Here is a 6,649-nt window from a genome sequence, read left to right on the forward strand (position 1 = left end):
TCAGGCTAACCTAGGGGTAAAGCCGCCAGGTACGCGAATTGTGGTTTCGAGAGGGGGTAGCGACTCGCGCCTTTATTATTATGTCTTTGGATCGTGGGATTCATTACTCGAGTGTCGGCCATCTCGAAAGGACACAGATTTCACCTCGCTCTTGTCTCATTGAGCAGTTTGTGTATTTGAGAAGGCTATTAAATAGATAACAGGTACTATTTCATAAGACTTAATTTCTTTATTATTAAACTTTACCAATATTTATTTTTCTTTCTCTTACATTTTTACGTATTACATTTTACATATTTACAATATATCATCGCTCCCCTGTGAAGACGCGGCGGCTCACAGTTTAGGAATTACTGGAATATGCTATTTTGAAGTTGAAGTTCAATTTTCATTATAAAATTAAGTGATTAAATAGAGAATAAAAAGAAAAGTATATAAGAAAATAAAGAATCCTTCGATCAGGGACTCGTTAGTCTAATATATTTTCTAAATCTACCTTTAGTTTCGTTTTCAGGTGCACCAGATTGAAGAAATCTTGCTCACCGCAAACCAGAGTGGCCACCCACGCCATCGCCTGTTATGACGAAATGAATTAACCTTTTTGTAAAACAAAAATTGTTTTATAGTTCTTTAAGATATACTTTGTAATATATTTACATTTCATTCATAAAAATTATTATTTAATACCTTAAAAAACACACACACAAGAAAGTGGCCGTTTTCATTTTCCTGACTGCGACTAACCCCTTAATTTTTCTGGTTTGATATCATATACAAGTAACGTCTTGATTATCATTATGCGAAAAGTCACTTTATATTTTTTTTTTAATCGCAATAGGATAAATCCTGTCACAGCAGGGGTGGAAAATCTAATCGGTTAATGTTATTTTTGTTTCAGAAATGAACTTACCGATCGTCGCCATCTTGGCACTGGCCGCTGGTGTACTTTCGACTACCATCAGCACTGCAACAACCACTACAACTCCAAAACCCAACCTGATGTGTTATCCAGGACTACGTGTACCTCACGAGTGCCATTGTACCGAGTATTACGAATGCGCAACGAATGGAGTTCGATAATACCTTAGAAGGTGTGAACAGGGATACTATTACGATTACGAGAGGAAGGTGTGCGATATTACGTCGCGCACCAAATGTTGGAGAGGTCATTGTGTACCAGATGAATTATTGCCTCACGATTATGATTGTAGCAAGTATTATATGTGTGGACCGACAGGAACAAAAGTACTTAGTCAAAATTGCGCAGAAGGATATTTATTCGATTGTGATCTGAAGAATTGTGTTCCACAAGACAGATTAGGGCGCTGCTGTGTTGTAATTCCTCCTCATGCATTCAACCAAGAAGATATAAAAAACCTTAAATTAGGGTCCGCGAAACTGACCGCGACCGCTATTCGGAAGCGAATTATCTTGTTGGACAATTATTGGAAGGAATTCGTCGCAAATCATCGTGCATTGTCCGCGACGGCCGAATTTAGCACCAGCGACTATCAAAAAACGCGTCTCTTTGACGAAATCGAAGAGGCGTACATTCAAAATTCAACCGATTTGGAGAAAAGGTTGGAAGATGTAAAACCATCCATTGTCGCGAATTCGTTGGAAGCCGATCACCGCGAGTGCAATAAGGGTCCTAGTTTACCGATTCTTTCAATCGAAAAGTTTTTGGGCGATCTCCTACGATGGGAGGAATTTTGAGATTCGCGTCGCGCCACGATCCACAACTCGAAACAATTGCGGGACGTTCAACGCCTGCAATATTTGAAAGCGAATCTCACCGGTGAGGCTGCGAAGGTGATTGCTAGAACCTCGTTGACCGATGCGAATTACGCGACCGCGTGGGCGGCTCTCGAGCGTCGTTACGGAGGGATTCGGGTGTTAACAAAGGCTCATATTGGGAGACTTGTGGACTGCCCAGCGATAAAACGCGCTACAAAGGAGGAGTTGATCCGCGTCCTTAACAAATTCTGCCAAGCTCGAGATTCTCTGGCCGCGTTAAATAAACCCGTCGATACTTGGAATGATTGGTTCGTCGTTTTAATTGTTCGGAAGTTAGATTCGATCACTAGCCTAGACTGGGAAAAAACACTCCCTGATCCGACGGTTATGCCGTCATTCGAACAAATTCGAGACTTTTTCGAGTCTCGAATCCATGCTCTGGCCGCGAATGAAGAGCCGGAAACCGCGCCGACGATCCCTAAGCGAGAGGAGTCGCGAAGAACCGAGAAGAGAGCAGCTATGACGGTTCAGGTGACAAAAAAAACCCTCCGAAGGGAAAACCTAACCGAAAGTGTTCCCTGTATTCGGAAGGTCACCTCTTAGCACATTGCGGACAATTTTGAAACTTTAATCCCCAGGAACGAAAGAACTTTGTTTTTCGCGCGAAACTGTGCATATCGTGTTTTTCGGAGAATCATACTGCCGCGGAGTGCCCGTCTTCGTACCGCTGTATGGTGTGCGGCGGTCTTCACCACACGTCACTTCACGAAGCGTTCCCGAAAGGTGAAGCTAACGCGAAGCCAAGCACGTCTTCCGTGAATACGTTTCGCATGAACCGAGTCGTTTTCCTGACCACCGCGCGCGTTCAATTAAAATCACCGTGTGGGCGCAGTGTTTTCGCGCCCTCGCTACTCGACCCCGGTTCCGAAATGTCATTCGTCACCGATGACATTGTACAAGCGCTACGTCTACCGCGTCGGAACGTAGAAGTGCATTTAACGGGGTACCAGAAAATAAACGTGGGAACGGTACGTCACAAAGTATCCGTGTTACTCACGTCTAGTCGCGACTCTGATTTTTAACTCCCGTTAAACGCTTTGGTGACTCAAAAAATAACTGCTCCAACTCCTGCGGTAGAAATTGATGACGAAAAGTGGACTCACCTTCATGGACTTCCGTTGGCCGACGAAGAGTTTCGCTCTCCAAATAGGGTGGAACTGCTTCTAGGGGCAGAAGCGTGTGGGCATCTCCTCCTTGAAAATCGGGTCGGACCAAAGGGTACTCCGCCGATCGTGAGAACGCCCTTCGGCTGGGCTCCGATGGGTTCAACGACATCCCCGGTTAACGAAGGAGATGAACGTCGCGTGCGATCCCTACTCGTTCAGCCGGCACGAGACTCTCGCGACGATTGGCAGAGGTACTGGGAATTGGAAGAAGTACCGTCTATATCGATAAGCTCGCCTCAGGATGAGGAATGCGAGCGGTATTTCAAGGATACGCACCACAGGGATCAGGAAGGTCGATACGTTGTCCGGTTGCCGTTCACCACCACTCCGGGCGCCGATGTCGGGGTCTCGCGGACTATTGCCGTTCGCCTGCTCGTTTCTTCAGAGAGACGACGAGAGAAGGACGATATGCTCCGACAGAAATACGCTGAATTTCTGGAGGAGTACGAGCGGCTGAGACATATGGAGGCAGTCTCGAAGTACTCGTCTGTCGAGGGGGAGGGGAGGAATTACCTCCCGCATCACACCGTGTGGCGCGAGGATGGATCTAAAAAGAAAATACGGGTTGTATTCAATGGCTCATATGTTTCAGGGACATGTAGTTCCATCAATAGTTACCTGGCTGCTGGACCGAAGCTTCAACCTGACCTCTGGGCCATAATAACGAGGTGGCGTTTCCATCGACAGGCGTTCTCTACGGACATTGTCAAAATGTTCCACCAGATCAAGGTGCACCCGGAGGATAGAGACTGGCAAAGGATCGTCTGGAGAAGCAATTCAAGCGAGGAGGTTAGAGATTTTCGTCTGACCACGGTGACTTACGGCACAACATCGGCTCCGTACCTCGCCACCAGAGTCCTGCTCCAGCTTGCTGTCGATGAGGAGGCTCGATATCCGCGGGGTGCAGCGATACTCCGAAACAATTCCTACGTCGATGATATTCTGGCCGGAGGAGAGGACATCGAGGACGCAGAGGAGGCTCGACGTCAACTCATGGACATCCTGACGGCGGGCGGTTTTCCGCTGGACAAGTGGGCAACAAACTACTCGCCTTCGAGTCCCGGTTTTGTTAATTTGTTGCAGGGTCACCAGGAAACCGGAACTTTGGGCCTTAAATAGAGTACAGCAAACGATACGCTGTCTCTTGCATCTCCGAAGCTCCCGCCTGCAGCACCGGAACAACGATGGACCAAACGATTGGTCCTGTCCGAGATGGCCAGTCTCTTTGATCCATTAGGCTGGTTGTCTCCAATTACTGTCGCGGCGAAGATCTTGTTGCAGGATCTTTGGTTGTCTGGGATGTTCTGGGATGAGCCACTGTCTGAGCTGTTTGCCGAACGATGGAAGCAGCTTCGAGTCGAGATCGGAAGGACCGATCGAATCACCGTTTCGAGATGGATCGGCTACCGTGGGGCATCTAGCGGTCACTTGGAATTACATGGGTTCAGCGACACTTCCGAAAGAGCGTATTCGGCAATTGTTTTCATAAGGGTGCCAGTCGCTGGTGCGATGGCCAAAACTCACCTGCTGATGGAAAAAACAAAAGTTGCTCTAACGAAGCCGCAGAGTATCCCCCGACTGGAGCTGTGCGGTGCTCTACTCCTGACCCGATTGCTGAGAGCAGTAGGGGAATCGTTGTGACCTCATAGTGCGACGATGCATGCGTAGACCGATGCATCTGTCGTCCTAGCCTGGGTAAAGTCTCATGCTTCCAGGTGGAAACCCTTTGTGGCGCATCGGGTCGCCGAGATTCAGCGCCTGCTGCCAGACATTGAGTGGCGACACACGCGGACACACGAGAATCCGGCGGACCTTGCCACGCGTGGAGTGTCCGCGCACGCATTGGCCAACGATGCACTCTGGTGGACGAGACCCTCTTGGCTATCGAGGTCTCAGGAAGACTGGCCTGGCACACCCGAGGTCGACGAGAACGAGGCACCGGAACGCAGAGTGACCGTGACGACGACGACCAGGAACACGCAACCTAACGATCATCCCAGTCTGCTAGCCGTCTTCGAATCGCCTTGGGATCCGCTCCGGTTCCTCTCAGCGTTGAAGTTGGTCAGGGTAACCGCGTATATGCGACGCTTCGCTCATAACGCTCGTTCCGTCAACAACCGGCGACATGGGTTCTTGACCGCTGACGAGATCAACGAGGCTTGGTGTCATTCGATCAGCGTCACCCTGTCATTATCGATCGACGATCACCCTTGGCGTCATTGTTGATAGGGTCAGCTCATCTGCGGACTCTTCATGGCGGAGTGAACCTGACTCAGGCGAACCTTAGGCTTCACCATTGGATTCCGCGAGACAAAATCCTGGTAAAGCAAATAATCAAGGGTTATGTTACATGTATTCGTCTTCAAGGACGCACAAGTAAACAGCAGATGGGAATGTTACCTGCTCAGCGAGTACAACCAGCTAGGGCATTCTCAATCAGCGGGGTTGATTATGCTGGCCCTATTCAGATGCTCATGTCGAGAGCGAGGGATCAGCGTTCCACGAAGGGATACATCGTTGTGTTTGTCTGTCTCTGTTCTAAAGCCGTTCATTTAGATGTTGTTTCTGATTTGTCCTCAGCTTCCTTCATCGCCGCTTTCAAACGTTTCGTAGCACGACGTGAAAAATGCCAACGACTGCTGAGCGACAACGCCACGACGTTCAGAGGTGCCGATCAGCTTCTGAAACGCATGTTCAACGCTGCAGCGAAATTCTATAAGGAAACAGCGGAGTTATTGGCTACAGACGGAACGGAATGGAGCTTCAAAACCACCGTATTCTCCGCACTTCGGCGGCCTCTGGGAAGCAGCCGTGAAATCCATGAAAAGGCATCTACGACGTACAATAGAGGAATAGCAACTAACCTTTGAGGAACTTTCCACTTTGCTGTGTCAAGTTGAATCTTGCCTCCTTGCATCCTTCTTTCCTCGCGCCGAACCATCTAATTAACGCTTCCTCGTTATCTGCAGTTCCAGAACCGGGTGACGAAATCTCCTACGACGCGGGCAGACGGAGATGGAATCTGATATCCAGGCTTCTGGAAAACTTCTGGCAGCGATGGCGTACCGAGTACCTGAGCCAGTTGCAGTCTCTCCCAAAATGGCAATGAACACGGGAGAACTTGGCCGTCGGAACGATTGTCCTTTTGAAGGACGATCTCACCCCACCAACGAAATGGCCTCTCGTACGCATCATCGAAGTGTCCGACGGACACGTGCGTGTGGCTACCGTGAAAACCGCCACGCGTACTACCACCAGAGCCATTCAACGTCTGGTACCACTAGTTTACGAGAAAACTACGAGCGATGATAACTAGCTCTCGTCACGGCGGGCGGTGCTTCGACGCACTTTGTACATATTGTAAATTGTATCTTGTATCTTGTAGTTAATTCTGTTCTGTCTGATATTTGTTCACTTGTGCACTCACGACGTTTGTAAAACCACCACACTTTACGAGATGATTCCGTAACTGTTCCTTTAACGTACGAGTTGAATGAATCACACCACGAATGCGTACTATTTCGTTGCCGAATCGACAACGAGGCGGGCGGTATGTTCGAGAAATACCGTTAACTGTTCGGCTTTCTGTACGAAGACACGATTTGTTGCGAACGGTTAACGTCTCCCTCTCGCGCACGTCGGGTGGATCAAGTAATTCGGCGAGGCGCGGTGAGGGGGGCGAGCAG

The 6,649-nt window shown here is 48.8% G+C and overlaps 1 long non-coding RNA gene across 4 annotated transcripts; it reads right to left on the reverse strand.

The window, feature by feature from the left end:
• Nucleotides 1-249: 249 nt before the first annotated feature.
• Nucleotides 250-5,943, reverse strand: LOC128882482 (uncharacterized). Of its 4 annotated transcripts, none has more exons than XR_008458434.1 (6): nucleotides 5,828-5,943; nucleotides 5,364-5,644; nucleotides 3,807-5,281; nucleotides 3,582-3,727; nucleotides 3,240-3,510; nucleotides 250-3,157 (listed from the first exon to the last, which is right to left on the reverse strand). It is a non-coding gene; the product is annotated as an uncharacterized LOC128882482 (long non-coding RNA). The 4 variants fall into 4 exon arrangements; XR_008458432.1 differs by having other exon boundaries at nucleotides 3,807-4,390; nucleotides 4,488-5,281; nucleotides 5,364-5,943; XR_008458433.1 differs by having other exon boundaries at nucleotides 250-574; nucleotides 2,901-3,157; nucleotides 5,364-5,943.
• Between the last annotated feature and the right edge of the window lie 706 nt (nucleotides 5,944-6,649).

Source organism: Hylaeus volcanicus, unplaced genomic scaffold (assembly GCF_026283585.1).
Source record: "Hylaeus volcanicus isolate JK05 unplaced genomic scaffold, UHH_iyHylVolc1.0_haploid 11918, whole genome shotgun sequence".
In the NCBI taxonomy this organism is placed as follows: domain Eukaryota; kingdom Metazoa; phylum Arthropoda; class Insecta; order Hymenoptera; family Colletidae; genus Hylaeus; species Hylaeus volcanicus.